This window comes from Ovis aries, chromosome 14 (genome assembly GCF_016772045.2).
Source record: "Ovis aries strain OAR_USU_Benz2616 breed Rambouillet chromosome 14, ARS-UI_Ramb_v3.0, whole genome shotgun sequence".
NCBI lineage: Eukaryota > Metazoa > Chordata > Mammalia > Artiodactyla > Bovidae > Ovis > Ovis aries.
Genome location: NC_056067.1, coordinates 1,894,253 through 1,914,514, shown reverse-complemented (window position 1 = coordinate 1,914,514; position 20,262 = coordinate 1,894,253). Strand labels below are relative to the sequence as shown.

Sequence of the window (20,262 nt, the reverse complement as noted above, 5' to 3'; positions counted from 1 at the left end):
CGCCACTTGCCTAGCACTGGGGGACCTGCGTCTACTCACGCTGACAGCCCTGTCCTCCGTGTCACTGGAGGTCTGCCGGAAGACCCCTCCACAGGCCCCAGTATCGTCTCAGGACGCGGATCTCACACTGCTGCACACGCTCCACAGAAACCAATCGCTCAGGTCGGGCCCTGCCACGCGCCCACATGGCAGGCTGAGCTGGGTTATCTGCAAGGATGAGTGCTGGCTGGCGTCTCACCTGGGCCTAGAGACCTGGCCCCTTCTCAGCAGGGCATCCGCTGCTCATCTGCACCTCCGACACAGAAGGAGATGCAGGCAGGAACTCGGCGGACACGATCCCGCCGGCCACAACTGTGCTTTGAAATGGCTTCTAAAGAGGAAGAAGCCAGAAGAATAGAAGGAGGTCGTTTTGAGAGCTCAAGAGCAGTGGCGTGATCAACCCTGTGGGAGAGAACTGCCAGGGCACGAGAAGACCTTCGTGCTTCAGCCCTTGATCTCCTGTCATCCACAGCGTTGAGGACCACAGAGGGAGAGGTGAGGAGACGGTAGAGAGCTAGAGGTACCGACCAATGAATTAGAAAGGATTTCCCAGGGACCCTCCAGACACAAAGCGCGGGCAGGAAGGGCCACCAATTCTAAGATCCCTGAAACAGCGAATGACCCCTATCAAGATGTGTTAAGTGTGCCACTATACTGATGGCTTGGAGTCTAGGAGACAAAAATGGGAGAGGTCGGTGTGGGGCAGCGAAGAGGGCAAAGGAAGAGACTCCAGTGTAGCAGCAGGAACACGGCAAAACCGCCTCATCTTGCCTCATCACAGTTCCAAGGTTAAAGTCAGAGATCGCCTAACGATACATAATCTGGCTGGCTGGCAGGCGAAATATTAGTAACGTGCTGTAACATGAAAATCAAGTATATGTCAGCGGACAAACTATTAAGCCACTCAGCAGTCTCTGTACTGGACCTTACACATGAATGCTTGAGAAATGGGAAGGCCATGCAAACTGGAATTAAATTCTTTCTTCACTTTGGTGTTTTGCTATGATAACCACGATTACATAGGTTTTGACATTTCCTTATTTCACTGAGTCAGCACATCAACTTCCCCAAATATTGGTATCAGGAACATAATACTGACAAATATCACTAACTGAAATCCATGGAAGATATGAGAACTAAAACACGAGCAGCCAAGCAGAATTGAACAAGGTGGTTAGGACTCAGAATTCCAGCACTCAAGTCATGAATTTTGGAGCCCAGGGGAAATTCTGAGCTTCCATTTTCTCACCTGTAAACCAGGAATAATTTTACCAACCGAGCCTCTGAATGAGAACATATGTGTAAATAGCTATAGAAGTGTTTGGCTGGCAGAATAACAGTCCCTAAAAGGTGTCCACACCCTAACCTCTGGAAGCTGCAAATGTTACCTTTTTTATATAAAAATATACTTTTTATTGTAGTACAATTACTTTATGTAAATATTATCTTGTGTGGAGAAAAGGGCATTACAGATGGGATAAATTAAGGATTTTAAAATGGAAGACTATCCTGGATCATTCGGGGGGGCTCAATGTGGTTACAGATTCTTTACAAGGTAAAGGAGATGGCCAGGGAATCAGATGTCAGAGAGGCGTTTGAAAATGCTAGCTGCAGGCTCTGAAGACAAAGGAATGCGCCACGAGCCAAGGAGAGCGGGTGGCCTCCAGAGGCTCCAAAAGGCAAGGAAATGGCTTCTCTGGAACCGCCACAAGAAATGCAATCCTGGCGAAGCCTTGGCCATTTCAGGAATTTTATCCTCCAAAAATGTAAGACAATAAATTTGTGTTGTGATCATTTGTTACACCCGTAACAGGAAACCAACACAAAATATAACAGGAGGCCTGGTTACTTCCCCAAAGGAACAACTTGCTACAGGGGAGCTGTCGGCTTGACAGGAAGTTGCTGAAGCGTGGTGTCCTGTCTCGGGCGTCAGTGAGGACTGCACGGCCAGCCGCGCCCACACTCACGCGGGGAGCGGCCAAGTGAGGCAGGCAGTCTGTCTCCTCGCTCTTACTCCGGTCACTAAGCGTAACAAACAAGGCAAAACATTACATTGCCTTTACCCTCAAGGAATTGACGATCTCCTCGGGAAGAAGAGACAAGCAAGTTTTCCCTGCCAGTTCTAGAGCCTTCAGGGACTGACGGCCTTGGGAACGTATGTGATGTGTAGCCTCTTGACCTGGGTGCTCCTGGAACAGACGTCAGAGGATCCATCAACCTCCCTAAACAACATCATAGGAGTGTTTTTCTTGGGTATGAATCTGTAGATTTAGACTGTCAGAAGGGTTTGGGTTTAAAACCCCAAAGTTCAGAACCATTTGGATAGCAACAGAGAGATTACAAATACATGGAACCAGGCCCTCCAGGGCTCTTCCTTACGATGAGGGTCTTTACAACACGTCCCATTAAGTGCACTTTCCCTGTCCACCAGTCTGCACGTGCGGGCCAGGCACCCCCCCAACACAAGCCTCTCTCAGGTCCACTTCCACCATTGCAAAGCAGCAAGTGCCTCACGCACCATGGAAAGCACCTGCAAAGAAGCCGTCTGCAATGGTCCTCACTCCCCTGCTTGCATACCCTCCTGCGCTACTCTAAACCCCCAAACTGCCCTCAGCAAGGTTACCAGCGACTCCCAGGCGGGGGTATCTGCAAGCTGCTTCTCCAACCATCACCGGTGTCTGAGAAAGCGACTCTCCTGCTCCTGCCCCACGGGGCTGCACTGGCGCTCCGGTCCCCGTAAGGACCCTCTCCCTGATGATGTCTGTTTCCCCAAACCATCTCAGACGACCCTCCTGAACACCCAGCCCTCTCCAGCAGCACCCTGCCAGCGCTCCCGGCCGCCGCGCCTGCGTCACCCCCAGGCCGCCGCATGCTCCCTGGAGGCCCCTTTACTGCTGCGTCCCCAGAGGGTGGGCTCCTGAAAACATCCGTCAGGTGAACAAACACCGCACTTTGCGGAACTGGGTGAGAAGGCTCAAGCTGTATGACCGGGGGCAGACAGCAAGGGGAGGCTACACCAGACTGTGAGCCGGTTCCCAGCAGAGGTTCACCCGCTGCCACCCGGGGCTCCAGCAGCTGCCACAGCGCGGCGAGCGCCACGTGGGGTCACAGTGTGTGAGACGGAACGTCGGTTGGAGCCCACTGCGGTCACGCCGCTTCCTGCCCACGCCTGTGGTCCCCGTGAGGGCACCCGAGGTAATCACACGGGTGTGTGCACAGGCTGCAGGTGGCCTGCCACCCAGCACTGCGGTGTGCAGCGGATGTGGGGCTTTGGCTGCCACCTGGGCAGGCCTTGAAAGCTCTGGGGGCAGGGAAAAGGTCGGCCCTGCCCCCACACTGCCCCCAGACCAAGCCTCGCTGAGCTAGAACACCCTCAAGTTCCCACTGCTTCGAGCAACAAGGACAGGCAGAGCCCCCCCACCTGCTGCCGCCCCCTCGGGGCAGTGCCCAGGGGCAGCAGAAGAGCAGCAGCTGGTGACCTGGGTCTTCTACCCCGGGGTGAGGGCCGCCAGGAACCCAGGGGCCATTTCCCAGACAGGCTTGATAGTCTGCTAGATACATTTCCTTTTACAAAGCCTTTTTATCATGGAGAATTTCAGACAAAAACACAGGATATAACGAGCTCCCAGGCACTCATCACCCAGCTTCAGCAGTGATTAACTCAGACCCAGTCAGTCTCTTTCTCCCCTGGGGTGGCCATGTCTTGATGTGTGGAGACAATCACGGTTTAAACCTTGCGTCCTAATGGAACTACTAGCCCCGCTGTATCCGTCTGCAGTGCAGGAGACTTGGGTTCAACCCCTGGGTGGGGAAGATCCCCTGGAGGAGGGAATGGCCACCCACTCCAGGATTCTGGCCTGGCACAACTGAGTGACTCTTACTTTCACTTTGTTCAGTCTCAAACATGCCGAGGACTGGACAGCAAATTATACAGCCACCTGATCTTTACCCCGCCCACCTGGATTATCTTAAAGTCAATTTCAGATAAGTCTGTTCATGAATATTTCAACATGTACTCCAAAAATTAATACAGCTCAACACTCCAGGTATCGACCTGCCCACCCTGAAAGGTTCTGTGCACTTGGGTCCTCCATACCCACTTTGCGGGCTGACCACACGACTCCAGCTCACGCATGGGGCAGCCGAATGTGCACGGACTCAGGCCGGCGACTCTGCCGGGTGGCCCCCTTCCACTGCCTCCAGGCAGAGGTCAGGGAAAGCCGTGGACAATGGGACACTGGGACAACCCCAGCACCGTGGATCGTTTTCCACGTGGACACAGAAGGAGCAGATTGAGTCTGAACTTTTCAGAGTAAAGGAATTCATACTTCAAACCGACCCACAAGAGAATACAGCCCCAACCTTTGTCTCTGTTTTCTGGATGGTATCATTGCAAGGTTTCTGAGGCAGGCTAAAAGCTGGGGCAGTCTACACAACATACTTTCTTAACACTTAGGAAAGAAAACGGAGAGAAGTGGGATACAATCACTTCTTTTGAATCTTTAGAAGAAATGACAGTAGAAAGTTCACTGCTCTATGGACCGAGTGAGCCCATTTCTGGTAGGTTTCCCTGAGAAACCCTCCTCCAGGCCCATTAGAAGAAGGCTCGGGAAGTTCCCCACTGCACCCAGCAGGGCGGCAGGGAGCTGCAGGCAGCCCGGATGAAGAGCGGGACAGGTGAGTGCCATGCCAGTGTGGGCTCTATGCGTTTGTGTGCAGCAGGCATCAGCAATGGACCGAACGCACACACAGCAGAAATCTGAACACAGCGCCAACTGGAGAAAAGATACAAAAGGATCTGGAGCAGCAAGCCATTTAAGGTAGAAACATATGTGGTCACTGAAATCCGAAACAAAAATAAAAACACACAGCACACGAAGCAACGATTCCTAATGCAATAGTGACAGAATACATACGAAGCACATGTGCGTGGCTGGCTACAAGGCAGGAGAACGGAGAACAGGAACAGAACCAAGGAAACTGACACACAGTCAACGGGAGCCAAGAGGACAGCCTCACGCAGACCAGCGACAACATGCCGCAAACTGAAGAGCAGCGTCATCAACGCACCCTCTGCACCAGACGGAGGTCTAAGGAGAAAGGGGGGAGGCTCATGGTTAACAAAAGCTGGCAAACGATGAGCCTGAGAAGGGAAGCCTGGTCTCCATTTCTCAAGTGCCTTCTTTACCTAGATAACTGGCTGACATGGTCCAGGACCGGGCAGGGAGAGAGGAGAGGGCCTGAAAGCGCACCGCATCCCTGCTCACCGCTGGCGCTTGGGGAGGGCGTGCGGATGGCAGTGCCCGAGCTCATCACTGAGGCAACAGGATCCCGGCTCAAAGGCAAGGGCAGGGGGCCCAGCTGCTGCAGGCCTGGGGCTGCAGCCCCCAGAGGCTCCAGCTTCCAGCTGGACGACTCCTGCCACAGCTCGCCTTACAACCTTTACCTGCAGAAGCAGGGGGCGGACAGGACAGTCAAAACCTAAAACTGCTCCCTGCTCTAATTCTTGGTGCCTGTGTGTGTGTTACAACATTGCTGGTCCTGTGTGTCACTGTTAATGCTCAATTCTGTGCATAAAACACAGTCTCCAGTGGGGGGGACACTGAAAGATGAATCCATTTTCAACAGTTACGCGGTTGCTGTGGATTTTCAGGCCAAGGATGCTGTGGGTGGGGGGCCAGGCTGCGTTGCTGCTGGCCGACCTGGGGAAACATTATTAGGGTCCCCTGTGCCTCTGGACTCACTGCCCAATGGGCCATCTGGTGGATTTAGAATCCAAAAAGGACATCTGGTTGACTCAACTCTGAACAATTATTTACTTTGATTACTGAGTTTTTTGGTGTCTCCTCACACTTCGTGCCCAATCCTGGTGTAAAAGCATATGGATTAAAAATGATCTCCAACGTGTTCATTCTCCTGGATTTTTATTTTTTAATCTTAGAAGTCAGAGGACTGGATGCACAAGCATTCATAGTTAAAAAATGATGCTGAGGTTTCTGGCTTCAGAAACTAAGACGACCGTGGTTTTCACAGATATACAAATCCTAAGGAGACTGGCCAACAGAAAGCGGGCAGGAAAGATGACAGCTCAGCTGGGACGTGACGTGAGCAAGACGGAGGTAGAGCCGATGGTGTGCCTGGTGTAAGGAACTGGGGTCTGAGAGAAGACCTACCCTGGAGATATGGATTAAGGCAGACACAGTTAGAGAAAAAACCCACGGAACAGATACGCCCCATCTAGGAGACTGTGAACATTCAAGTCAGAGCCTTGAGGGAAAATAACACTGATGGGACCACACTGAAATACACGGGAACATGTGGCGGAGACTGGAAGTAAAATGGGACAGCTAAGAACACTACATTCCTAGTTTATATCCTTGGGATCCAGAACAAAAAGCAAAGTCGCACATGAAGCTCCCAAACAGCAGATGCCTATCCGCAGAGCAATCTTCCTGCCTTCCTCCTTCTTGCTCCTCTTCACTCCCTTTTCCCAGCCCCATCGTCCCCCTCGGGCATCACCTTGATTCCATCCATTTGCTGAATGAAACCACGGAGGAGGGAGTGGACGTCCGTGTTGGTGAGGGAGCTTCAGGTCCATTTCACAAAGAGGAAAAAGGTCCAGACAAATAAGGAAATAAACACACGGTAAAAAGGCAAGTGTGTTCTTACAGCCCTGGTCACCAGGGACAACTCCTAAGCATAGATTAGGGTGATTATATTTCGTGCCCTAGAGGGAGGCAAGATTCGAGGCTGGAGACCTAGAGCCTGCTGTGCAGACTCCAGACCCTAGAACCACCCTTGGCATCACTCATCCACGAAACTGGTGTTGGAGGCCCTCGCACACTCCTGGGGCACCCTTCCTCCAAAGGTCTCACGCTTCAAAATGAGATCTCTGGGCCTTTAACTTTTTGGACAGAGAAGCGTGTGAGTTTGGCTTTAATAGGCAAGACCAATCAACCAGATCATCCATAAAAAAGGAACAGCAGGCACGGATCAGAACCCAGCTTGGCCTCCTGAGAAAGGATTCGTCTTGGGGGCTGCTGCCCTACTGCCTGCACTCCGCACAGAATGAGACCCCCTGGTCTGGCGAGCCACTTCCTTCTGTTCCACTGCCGGGGATGGTGTCATGTGTGAGGATTTTTTTCTTCTTCCCAGTCCCTTAAGCATGTTACAAAATGTTCACCAGTCCTAACTGCCACCCTCCTGCTGCTCAAGGCTTCCCCAGTGTACTGCACTCTTGGAGAAAGCTGACTCAACTCTAAACTTTGGGGCCATTTTATGTGACAGAAAAGGGTTTTATTTTTAAAATATATTTCTGGATTATATGTTGAGACCTTTTTTTTTGGTACCTACACTATTCTGAAATCTACTTTTTTCATTTTTCAATACATTTTCTTCTATGGAAATGATATAATCTCCCTCATCTCTTTCAAAAACGGTTATGCAGTACCCTACTGTGCGTGGGTGCACAGTCGCTAAGTCGTATCCAACTCTTTTGAGACCCCATGGACTACAGCCTGCCAGCCAGGGTCCTCTGTCTATGCAGCCTCCCAGGCAGGAACACTGGAGTGTGTTGCCATTTCCTCCTCCAGGGGGTCTTCCTGACCCAGGGACTGAGCCTGCGTCTCCCACACTGGCAGGTGGGTTCTTTACCACTAGAGCCAACTGCGAACCCCAAGAGTCTACCAAGTGGGGACATAACTTTCCCTGGTGGCTCAGACGGTAAAGCATCTGTCTATGATGCAGGAGACCCGGGTTCGACCCCTGGGTTGGGAAGATCCCCTGGAGAAGGAAGTGGCAATCCACTCCAGTACTATGGCCTGGAAAATCCTAGGGACAGAGGAGCCTGGTAGGCCACAGTCCATGGGGTCGCAAAGAGTCGGACACGACTGAGCGACTTCATGTTCACGTTCAGACTAAATTTAGGGTGTCTTGGCAGCACCTGTCCGGTTTCATCCTTGGGTAAATTTCACAGAGTGAAACTGCTCAGTTAAGACACAGATACTTCACAAAAACCATAGCTCCAAAAGAGTACAAGGGAAAAAGGGAAAGTCCCCAGGTTCAACTCCGCGGAGGTGATTATCGACGATTACATTTCAAGACCTGGCGAATGGCTTTATTCCACCCTCACACGTCTGTCAGTGGAGGGGCTGGCTGACTGGTTACGCCACAGGTCTCTTCCCTGACCTGCTTCAAGCTTCCGGCGCACCCACTGACTGGATCACACCCCACGATTCCCGGCACTCAGGTCTCAGCAAGGCCTTTTTGTTGTGTCCTTTCAGTTCCCAAGGGTCATTCCACTCTCCGCTCTGCAGACCTTTTCCCTGGGAGCAACCATTTCAATCTACTTCACGTGCCTCCTCTGGTTTATAGGTGTTCTTGCAAAATGTGGACTGATATTTTGCATATTATTTTTTTTTCTCTTTATCATCCTCTTCAGCAAACAAACAGGCTAGTATTTCTCCAATTTTGGAAAAACGCCTTGATTCTGCTTCAACTGACAGCTATCTCTCCATTTCTTTTCATGATTTTCTATCAAAAACTCTTCTGCAAGGTTGTCTATATTCGATAATGCCTTTCTTCCCTCTCACCCCAAGCCCACTCCAACCAGATTCTTGCCTTCAGCGCTGCACTGAAACTGCTTTGTCAAGGGCACCACGGCATGCAGGCCACCACACCTAGCAGTCACCTTGCGGTCCTGTCTGCCTGAGCTCCCCCAGGAGCAGGGCGAGGTCGGCGCGCCCACCTCTGTGACTCACCTTCTCCACTTGGCTTCTAACCTGGACTCTCTCGGTTTTCCTCTTACTCCGCTGGTTGCGCTGTCTACTATCCTATTTCCTCTTCTTGCTCCCAACCACAAGCACAGACATAATAATGGTCTATGCTTCCAGGCTCAGTCCCGACTCCCCTATTATTCTCTTTCTACATCCTCTCCCTTCTGAGTCTCAGGTTTTAAATACCATCTGTGTTTTTTGCCTTATTTGTGCTTTACAATACTCCTGGCTCCTGTGACACAGAGATACTCTATGCTCCTCCCTACTTTTCTATAATCCCTTATCTGCAAACCTTGGGGCCAAAGGAGTTTTGGAATTCAGACTGTTCCAGACTTAAGAAAGGTGTTATCATGTGATACTCCTAGTTAAAGTCTAGAACAGCACACATTACACACATTAATAGTTCTGAAGTGACCCACCAAGGAAATAATTAAGGTAAGGGTCACCAATGGATAATAAAGCCATTAGGTATTATCATCAGAACACTAAAATAATTTGGACATTGGAGAACAGGATATTTGCAAGTCACCAATGAACTGCCCAGAAAGTAACTGGCTAACTGCAAGGAGGGAAGAAAAAAAAAGGGGGGGGGGTGGTTTTACAAGGGAAATTTCTGGTAGTCACCACGTTAACCAAATTATCAAACTTAACAGAGCTAGGGTGGAAAAACCTGACATTTCATTGTGTGCTTCCTTACATCACATATATGAAGTCCACAGCAACAACACCTGGGTTCTTGCCAAAAATGTTCAAATGGAAATTATTCCAGACCTCACTTTCAGCTTATAAAGAGATGCAAGGGATAGTTAGTATCTAGAGAAACAGGTTAAACGACACCGTGAGAAAATCAGACAAATCCAGAATGCTGCTGCTGCTAAGTCGCTTCTGTCGTGTCTGATTCTGTGCGACCCCATAGACCGCAGCCCACCAGGCTCCCCCATCCCTGGGATTCTCCAGGCAAGAACACTGGAGTGGGTTGCCATTTCCTTCTCCAATGCATGAAAGTGAAAAGTGAAAGTGAAGTCGCTCAGTCGTGTCCAACTCTTCGCGACCCCATGGACTGCAGCCCACCAGGCTCCTCCGTCCATGGATTTTCCAGGCAAGAGTACTGGAGTGGGTGCCATCGCCTTCTCCAAATCCAGAATGAGGGCCATTCTATACGTCAGTTGGTTTTGGTCTTTACAGGAAGTCAATGTCTCTCTCTTTCACACACACACACACACACACACACACACACACACTCACACTCACACTCACTCTCTCTCTCTCTCCTGGATCAAGAGAAATGAATGAAATATACTAACCAAACATAATGGCTGGAATCCTGGCTGGATCTTAGTTCAATAAACCCATCTAAAAAAGTAAATTTTTGGTTTCAGGCCAAATATCCCTCAAATTAGAATCACATTAAGGTGTGAACAGAGAGAGAATGAGTTAGGACCAGGAAAAGAAGTCAGCTATTCTCCCAACAAAGCTATAGCAGGAGGAAGGCCCCTCCAGGAGAAATCAATGATTCCTTGCTTAGTCCTTCCAGAGTTTTGTTTCTGCCAGCACTATGGTGTTTACTGCAGCCTGTCCTGCATCATATTTTTTTTTTTTTTGGATGTATGGTTGTTATACGTTTGTTTCTCCCACACTAGATTGTTCCCAAGGACAGCAAACATGTCTCAATTTATTTCTGTATTTTACGGAGTGACCTCAATAGCAGGTGTTCAACAATGTTCACTAAACATTAAACAAATAATGCTCAAATACTCAATAAACACATGCTGAGTGGGGAAAAACATGTGGGGGATAAGTGGACAGGTATGAATGTGGGTACTAGATGATATTACAGAATCATTGTTAATTTTTTAAAATGTTGACTATTGTAAGTTTTCACAGTAAGTTTGATGAAACATTGCAGTTAAATGTGTGATATTCACATTCAGCAGGACAAGGAAATGTACAAAACATTTCACCTCAAGTTTTCCTGCCTTGTGGGTTATGAAAGAGCTTTTAGTTTTCAGAGCTTCTTGGATTTCACATTTGTGGATAAAGGGGAGTGGGCCTCTATTAATTCTGTGGTGTTACCACTTTCATTTAGGCCTTTAATCCTCTCAGAATCCACCATCGTATGTGATATTATGTGGTAAACTGGTTTATATTTTTCCAACTGATGAGTCAGTTTTCCCAACACTGTCTACTAAGCAATTCATCCTTTCTTCATTGATCTGTGGCGCCTTTTGATTGTTCTTTAAAATATTCACTTACTTCTTTTGGCTGCGCCAGGTCTTACTTGCAGTGTGTGGGACCTCCCCTCTTCATCCTTGCAGCTTGCCAGATGTAGGATTTTTAGTTACAACATGTGGGGGCTAGTTCCCTGGCCAGTGGGCAAACCCGGGCCCCCTGCACTGGGTCTTAGCCGCTGGACCACCAGACAAGTCCCCTGGGGTACCTTTTTATAGTACATTAAGTTCCCACATATACATGAGTCTATTTCTGAGACCTTTACTCTATTTCATTTTTGTCTATCACCTATTCTGGCATAGATACCATACTTCTTTTATTACTATGGCTTGTTAGCTTGTATCTGATGCTTAAGTTCCCTTTTTCTTTGTAAAAGCTGATTTTGCTATTTTAAATGCATTTAAGAATAAAAGCTGTCCCCCTAAAAAGGCAGTTTAATGGAACTGCAGCTCTGGCAGCCTCTATTTTCCAAAGACGGCTACACCAGCACATGCTTTATCCCACACACTCTTTCTCCAACGATATTAACATTCTCTTATTGATATACGGGCTTTATATTCCCTTCTCTTCTACCTAGAGTGACCTTTGCAACCTGCCTGAATCAATAATGTGCAGAGGTGATGCCATGTGACTTCCAAGGCTGCGTCAAAAAAGGCCCCTGGTTCTCTCTTGGGACAAGGGAATGTGGAAGCCCTGAGCCACCTAGTAAGAAGCCCCGCTGCCTGGAAGGCACCATGCTGGTGAGATCACAGGAGAAGCCTGCACCCAGAGATGCCCGAGGATCCCCAGCTGTTCAAGCCCCAAATGCTTGAGTCTTTCCAGACCAGGCCCTGGCACATGAGTGAAGCACCTCTGTGATGGTCCCATCCACAGCTACCACCTGACTGCATACTCATGCAAACCCAAAAGACAAAAGTACCTGCGAGAGCTGCTCCCCAATCACTGGCTCATCAAAGTTGTGAGAGAGACTGGGTTTCAAGCTATTCAGTTTTGGGGTAATTTGCTACTCCGTAGTTACTGGAATAGCACTGTTTATAAATCAGTGTGAAAGGCAGGTTATGATCTGTACAATAACAGACCTCATGCAAGAATGCAGACTGTCTTCCCATTTGGCCTTCCCATGGAGGTTCTATATATTTTTGTTTTTTGTTAAATACCAGAAACTATATGGTTTCTTCTGCTACTATTTCTTAAATATCTAGTTGATCCCTGCTAGCACAGGGATATAAAACTTAAACTAATAGATTCATCTTGTATCTGATTACATCATGTGAAAATGTTTTTTCCTTCCAGTTCTTACACTGAATTTCTTCTTTCCTTAATCTGTTGATCAAGATCTCCAGTAAATCAAACCATTTCTTCAGTTAAATACAATGTCTGTTATAGATTTCTGTTATATAACGTCTGTCAAATTAAGTTCTTTTAATCATTATTTTATTGAGTATTTAAAACAAAAAATGCTGAGATCCTAGTTTCCTTCCTTTCGTCTACTGATATTACAGATTTTTTGATGCTGAACCATCCCTGTATGGCGGGGTGGGGTGGGGGCAGGGAACAGTACTTGTTTGTACACGTTTTCAATACACTATTGAATTGGATTGCTTATCTCTTATTTGGGGACTTTGGTAATAGGAATGTCAGTTTCTTCAAGTACAGAGCCTTCAGACTTGCACCCCTACTGTAGGGGTTCTGGAACTAAACAGGCAAGGAAGTCTGGAGCCTCCGGGTACAGTGTGGATTCTCATCTGATCCTCCTACCTCTGGCTTGGTACCTCACTCCCACCTTCCCTTCTTTGGTGTCTGCCCAAGCCCATAAACTCCCGCTTAGTTTCTCCAGGGATAATACCTCCCAACTGCGGCAGAGCTGGAAGGGCTACCGGATGGAGAAGGGGTGCCAAGTGGCCCTTATTCAGACTTTCTCTCTTTATTTTCAAGGTTAATGGAAGTCTGGTGAATAATCTGTGGAACGTCCATGTGATGGGCTAGTGGACAATTAAAATTTTAAAAAGTTCTAAATATTAAAATCTGTACACAAATTTTAAAAAGTTGCAGAACGATACCTAGAGTGTGACACCCTCAGAAAACAAAGACACCCACACGTGCCTGCAGCGCGAGCTTGGACATACGTCTGCAGACACAGCCGTGTGTGACAGGGGCTACCCGCTTACCCGCACACCAGAGGCTGCCGCGGGAGAAGGGACACAAGCTTCTACTTTCAACCCTCTGCAGTATTTGACCCTGTGATAAGGAACTCAAGTTACTTTCAGAGTTATAAGAACCAAAGCAGACTTTTTTGTTACGTTCTCCCACTCGCTAACCCCCACCCCAATTATCCCTGGTACTCGGTGAAAATCACAGTGATTGAAATTGCTATTTATTAAGAGGGCAAAACCAGTGGTCCAGGCCTGACAACGACTCGCGCTGAAAAACCCAGGTTGAGTCTGTACGAGGGAGCACCAGGGGCCTGCAACGAGGCCAGGCAGCCGCTGCTTTCAGCCCTGCCTGCCTGCCTGCCTGCAGCACGCGGCAGTACTGTAACGGTGAAGGAGCAAACAGAACAGGCTCCGTCTTGGGCCGGACTGTGGACTTTGAGCTCTATGCCCAGTGTCTCGGAGAAGGCAATGGCACCCCACTCCAGTACTCTTGCCTTGAAAATCCCATGGGCGGAGGAGCCTGGTAGGCTGCAGTCCATGGGGTTGCTAGGAGTCAGACACGACTGAGGCGACTTAGCAGCAGCAGCAGCAGCAGCAGCCCAGTATCTTGGGAAACAACATACCAACTGGAAAACCAGACCCCGCCCCCGATGGAAGAACCCCACGGCTCATAGCTAGACTCTCCACTGCCTAAAAGAATACCCTAATTATCTGTGTAACCAAATAGAATCATAAATTCTATTATGCTTATTGGGGTATGACCACAGGCCTATGGATAACTGTCCACCTAGGCTGAAGGCATATGAATCACAGGTTAACTCTGACTGTATCTTTCTTTTCCTTTGTTCAGACTAGTCTCAGGGAATCTGGGGAGGGGGGTTTGGGCATGTGTGCTTAGTGTATATACTACTACTGCTGCTAAGTCGCTTCAGTCGTGTCCGACTCTGTGCGACCCCACAGACGGCAGCCCACTCTGCCTCGGGCCTGCCGTTGTCATAATAACCTGCATGCCATTATCGGCATCACCCTTCTGAGGGAGCTTGTTTCCTGGAACGCGTGGCTACAGTGGGACCGGTACAGTTCCTCGCTCTATGAAAGCGCACTCCTTTCTCCCCTATTTGAAGGCACAAGAGCTACTGAGCAAGGACCACAGGAGCCAAATCCCCCTGCCATCGCATGAGATAAGGTGAGAAGCACCCCATGTCTCCAAGAAGAGCAGCTGCGTCGCCTCAATTCACCGAATACCACACTCCTGGGCGACCAGCTCTGAGCTCCGCGCACCAGCGGGAGCTCCAAGCACCTTATGTGGGGTCCTCTTTGGGGAGTGGACAGAGGACGCACAGTGAGCTGAGGGCAGGGTGGGGCACTCAGTCCTTCCAAAGAGCCTCTTTGGCTCTCACCAACCAAGACACGCGGGTGCCAAGCGCAGCCTGGAAAGGTCTCCATGCTCTTGCTGCAGCAGCTCTGCGCCGGCTGCTCACGGGGTCTCCATCCATCCAAGAGGTGGGCAGGAGGGTAAGGGGGAGAGGAGGGCAGGGAAGCAAGAACAGAGGCACGCGCTCCTGGAGCCGAGCCTGGCACAGGCGCTGGGCGCTTTATTTGCACGACTACACTTAAGCCCTTGGGCCTCTGTGCTGGGCACTGCAATTATTTCTAATTTACAGGGGAGGAAACTGAGGCACCGAGACGTGAAGCCAGACACGATGGGGCGGCGCCGAATCCCAGCCCAGGCAGACTGACCCCGGAGCCACACGGAGAACCGGATGCACAAGTGGGACGGGGGGCCCACCAAGGCTCTGGCTGTTTCCTCCTTGTCAATCAAGGAAGAGCAACTGACTCTGGGATTAAAATCAGGCCTTCTGTCCAAGACTGCCCAACGTTGAGACTCGAGGTAGGGGAGAAGTTTTCAGGAATAACGCTCCTATACTCCCTGGGATGACCTGGAAATACAGATGTTTCCAGAACTATAATGGTATTGGGGAAAGGACCCATGTTTCAGCAGAATCCTGAGATGGAAGACAACCTCCATTTCTCCTCCAGCCCTCCCCCCGGCAGGAGGGAGGCAGACACACACAGGCAGGTCACAGCCCGCCTGTCCCCAGCTTTCTACTGAGGACAAAAGCAGTGACTCTGGGCCCAGAGTTTCCCCTCTTCATTCTTCAGGAACGGGGCCCTCCCTCATCTGCGGAGCTGGTGGCAGGAGGGCAGCCTTGCTGACAGCCACACAGCTTCAGAGCTCAGAAAGGGGCCTCACAGGCATCAGAACCCCCTCTCAAACCACCGGCCCGTGGTCTCCACTCAGGGGTTGCTGACCAAGATCTTTGGGCTGAGATTTAAAATAAACATACGCGATCCCCCCATACGTATCCAAGGCAAACGGTGAGGCCAGCGGGGTGGGGTGGGAGGAGAGCCGGAGATAAAGGGAGCCTGGCTGTCGACCCTATCCCAGGCCAGGCTGGGATCCCCCCGGGCCTCCAGGAGCATGAACACACCTCAGCACCCAGGCTGGAGGCTCCTTCCGCCCTCCCTCAAGGCAGGCCTGCGTATCTCCTGGCTCCCAGGGCCAGCCTGCAGCCTCTGCCGGGGGAAAGGGACTAAGCAGGAAGCTAAAATATGTGCATTCTTATCAGGGCTATAAATCGTGATGTTCCTGAGTCTCCACTTTTTCACCTGTGAGGTGAGGTAACGGGCTTATGCCTCTAAGATTCGTTCTTAATTCTAAGGCTCACGAATTTGAAATTAGAGACGACTGGGGGTGCTCTTCAGTTCAGTTTTCTTTTTCTTGTGGGATCAGATCTTAGGTCCCCGACCAGGCAGTGAAGGCGCGGAGTCCTAACAGCTGGACCGCCAGGGATTTCCCAACACCCTTGGTTTCTACTGCCCCTGAAGAAAAGCAGTATTATTTTCAGGCGAGCTGAAACAGTTAGGAAGCCTCAGGCCTCACACATGGTAAATATTCTAAAATACTTTCAGAATTGATATTCCTGTTTAAAAGAAGAGAGAGCCCCTATTAGAAAAGGCAAGGACATATTTGTTTTTCACCTGCTGACTGCTAAACCTCAGAAGAGTCCCCTGAGAACCCTCCACGGACCCCTGCACAGCATCCTTCCCCCAGCCCTCCCTTACAAAACCTCCAACACCTACAGTGGCCTGGGGAGAGACACCACAAAGAACTCAGGTGCGTGCGGCCAAAGCTGCTGGGAAAAGGTAAAGACTATTCCATGTTAGCACTCCCTTCTACTTAAGCTCTTTTAATCGACCCTTTCTGATAAATAATTCACCTCACCTTGGCAACTGTCAACTTCAGTAGAAGGTCAAAGCATTACCCTTGGGCCGCTGTTGGAGGGAACTTCTCCAGCTGCCTTCGGAGAGGCCTAGAGAGGTTCTGAGAGCAGTTATTTCCCACATGACTAAGAAATGCATTTTTCTGGAGAGGCATGGGGTGTCTGCCTGTCACCCTAACCTCCCAAGTGCTTAGGAACAACTACAAGGCACTACCTTCTTCTGAGATGCTCTCAAACAAACAAGGTTCCAAGCGTGTTATTATAAATGAGATGTAACGAGGCTGTCAAAGCAGCTTCTTTAAACTGTCTCGATTCTTCTGAAGCTGCTGAACAGACATTTGCTTAGATCCTTCTGAGCAGGGCAGCAGCAAGAACACTGACACTCTGTCAAGTCAAAAGTATAATTTTATGTTTCACAGATTAACTTGAGAGGAAACACGATGTAAACCAGTGTCTTCCAGTGTCTCAGCAGCCAGGCTCTTCCGAAGGGCAGTCTCTCATGGTAATACTGCACTTAGGCCAATTTTTCATTAAAAGGCCTCAGCCAGGTCAGAAGCTGTGACAAAACGAATTCCTTGAATTAATACTTTAAACCGAGCTGGTGACAAGTGATTAATTCTGTGAAAGAAAGCTGGGGGAGTGAAAGTTATACTCAGTACAGGGATATTCCCCATGTCCTCCCTTCCCGATTACTTCTGACTAAATCCATCACAAAGCCCTCAGTGTGAACACCAGAACCATCACTGCAGGTCTGAATTCACTGTGTCCCCCTGACAGGTCGTCACCCTTGGGCAGTCTTCCTGAGATCTTGCCTCACTTTCTCAGCCTCCTCCTTCATGTAGTTTTAAGAAGCTCCAGCACCCTCAGAGTACAGAGGAGAAATGGAGGGAGAAGTTCAGAAGTCTTCCCCCAGATCAGGAGGGCAGCCAAGACCAATACCCAGGGGTCTGGACTCCTAAACTCTCCTGAGGCTGGTGTGATAGGGAGGGTTTCATGGCCCTGGTGCTCAAATGAATAGACATTAATAGAGTTTATCCCTCTTGTTTTGATCCAGGTAGGATCAGCCTAACTCACCCAGCTGTCTAGTCAAAGAGACCTTCCCCAACTGTCTGCATCGTTGGACTCTGTAAGCACCAAGGAGAGATGGGAGAAACGGTGGGGGGTACGGGGGTAGGGTGGAGAGGAAGGAAGATAAAGGTGACTGTCAGGGGTCAGATGAAACAAAGCCAGCCTGAAGGAGAAGGGGGAGCTGTCAGATCTACCAGCCTAAGGTCTTCAGTCCATTTTAAAGCCGATTCAGGCAGCTTCTAGTCACCACGGGCAGAGTGAAGACTCAAGCTCTGGGCTCCAAGCACTTCTCTGCTCACAACTGGGAGGGTCAAATAAGACCTAAGGACAAACATCAAGAACCAGAGTCTTCTGATGGCAGAAAAACTGGTTTTCTCTGATACCAGAGGTTTATTGTGCTCCATCTTGATTTATGATGCTGTTCTTTCTCAAATCCCACAGATATATGACACCAAGCCGGCAAAAGGGAAGGTAACCGCCAAGGGTCTATAATGAGTCCAGCGTCCGAGCCCAAGACAGCCAAGAGTGGGACCTTCCAGCAGGGCCAGGCTGGGGACGTTTCCAGGGCTCCCTTCACAGATCACAGATCCCAAACACTACACAGCTGGAGTTCAAAGCCGGGATCCAGTTATTTATACTCAAACGGGGAAAACCAACTAGGCAGCGCTAAGTAGAGACTTGGTTTATTTCAAGGAGAAAGGGAAAGGAAACACTCTGGATCCAACCAGCAAAAGCTGTACCCAAAGCAAGCCTAAGTACTGAGAGTTACTGCTATCTAACATCTTAGCATTCTTGGGCTTCTCCCGTGGCTCAGCTAGTCAAGATCCGCCTGCAATGAGGGAGACCTGGGTTCGACCCTTGGGCTGGAAAGATCCAATGGAGAAGGGAATGCTACCCACTCCAGCATCCTGGCCTGGAGAATCCCATGCAAAGTACAGCCCATGGGGTCACAAAGAGCTGGACACTGAGTACTGTCACCTTCACTTTCAACGTCTTAGACATTATCAAACTCAGTCTAAACGTTTCTGTCCAAAGCAGCGTGATGAGAAGTAGAGCACGAAGGGCTGGGACCCCCATCGTCCGACAGGGCTCCGACTCCCCTAACTGCAGCCACACCTCTCACTCTTGCGTGAGGCCTTGGCTGCTTTCCTTCCCGTAGCCTCTCCTGCTTGCGGTGCTGCTGGGCCAGCAGGTATGGAGAAATAATCCCTGGGCTTCACTGTTTCTGCGGTCCTATTCTCAGAATGCCCCTTGCAACACGGCCACTGAGAAGCCAAACAGGAAGAAGCTGCCCACCCCTGCGGAGAGCAGCCCACCTAAGGGGACGGCCCGGCTACCACCAGGTCCATACCCTCCTGCAGAGAAAGGAAAGGAGGGCAGGCAGGTCAAGTCTCAGAGGATTTACAGAACCAGACACACGAACAAAGGCTCTGCCCTTCGGGCCCCACGCGTGCTGAGGCGCGGACAGTGGCTCTGCCCGCCCCCACCCCCACACGCAAAGCAAGGCTAACCCTCAGTTCCCAAGGCAAGCAGACAGCACCGCCTTCCTCGCAGAGCCGCTGTGGATGACCGTCCTGAGGCCTGGGGTGATGAATCCCTTGTTTATGAAGTTTTCATTTGCTCCTGTAAACTTATTTTCAATCCTACTTCCTAAGACTTCTGACTCTGGAACTTGAACAAGAAGGTTCAAAACTGACAGAGACCCAGAGGAATGATAAGGAATGAAGCCACCTCGATGCCCTGAATCAGCCAGCCTCTGGGCTAAGGGAAGGCTTCAAGTCTCAGGGCCCTCTCCGTCAAGGACCAAACTAAATCATTTAAAAGGGGGTTTTCTCTGCTGGTCCAGTGGTCAGGACTCCCTGCTTTCCTTGCTGAAGGCCCAGGTTCAATTCCTGGGTGGGGAACTAAGATCCCACAAGCTGTGTGGCAGAGTCAAAAAGTTAAAAAATAAAATCGACACTTTCCCAACGAAAATCCTTTTAAAAAAATCTCCAGGTATTGATCAAACCTGGTGATTCTTGCTGAGCAAACAGAACTCTATCGCCAACTCTATTTGTACTGGAATAACCCACCAGAATCTGTTTAGATCAGAAATCTGCTTGCCCCGAAAAGAAACATAAGCATTTGGGTTACACAGGAGTCAGAGGAGTGGGGAGATGGAGGAGGAGGCTGGCAAAATGGAATTTTTCAGAGACCCTGGAGCCATCGGATTCTGAATGAAAGAAAACACCAGGAGACTCTGAACGAACCTGAAAGAAAAGACAGGGCGTTGACTCTAAGGAGAAACGGCATCATGACAAGAACCCCACGTCTTGAGTTCCAACAAGCCAAGTAACTGAACCGGAAGAAGCCATGGGACTGGACAAATGCTCCGGGGAAGGAAAGCTGGCCCTCTTTTTCTGGCAAGAGGATGGCCAGAGCCAGAGAGCTCTGGGTTTTCTAGCTGCTTCTCAAGGGAATCCCCAAAGTGGACGGCTGAACTCACTGGCATTAAAGGTCTCTTCCATGAGATAAGAACATGGTGATTCCTCCTTCCATGTGCTACATGGGAACTCCAGCCCCTTTAAGTCTATACAGAGACACAGTCCCCGTTCTCATTAGAGTGCCCACCCTGCCTTTATTCTTTAACCCAGAAAGGTTAACGCCGACATAGGAAAGAACTGTCTACCTGGCTTTGAACTCTGCCCTGGCCATAACCATTGCTAGAACTGACGA

General features: G+C 49.7%; 1 protein-coding gene across 4 annotated transcripts in view; it reads right to left on the bottom strand.

Moving 5' to 3' along the window:
• Nucleotides 1-20,262, bottom strand: part of ZNRF1 (zinc and ring finger 1) — an 88,919-nt gene that overhangs the window by 26,928 nt on the left and 41,729 nt on the right. The window lies entirely within an intron of this gene.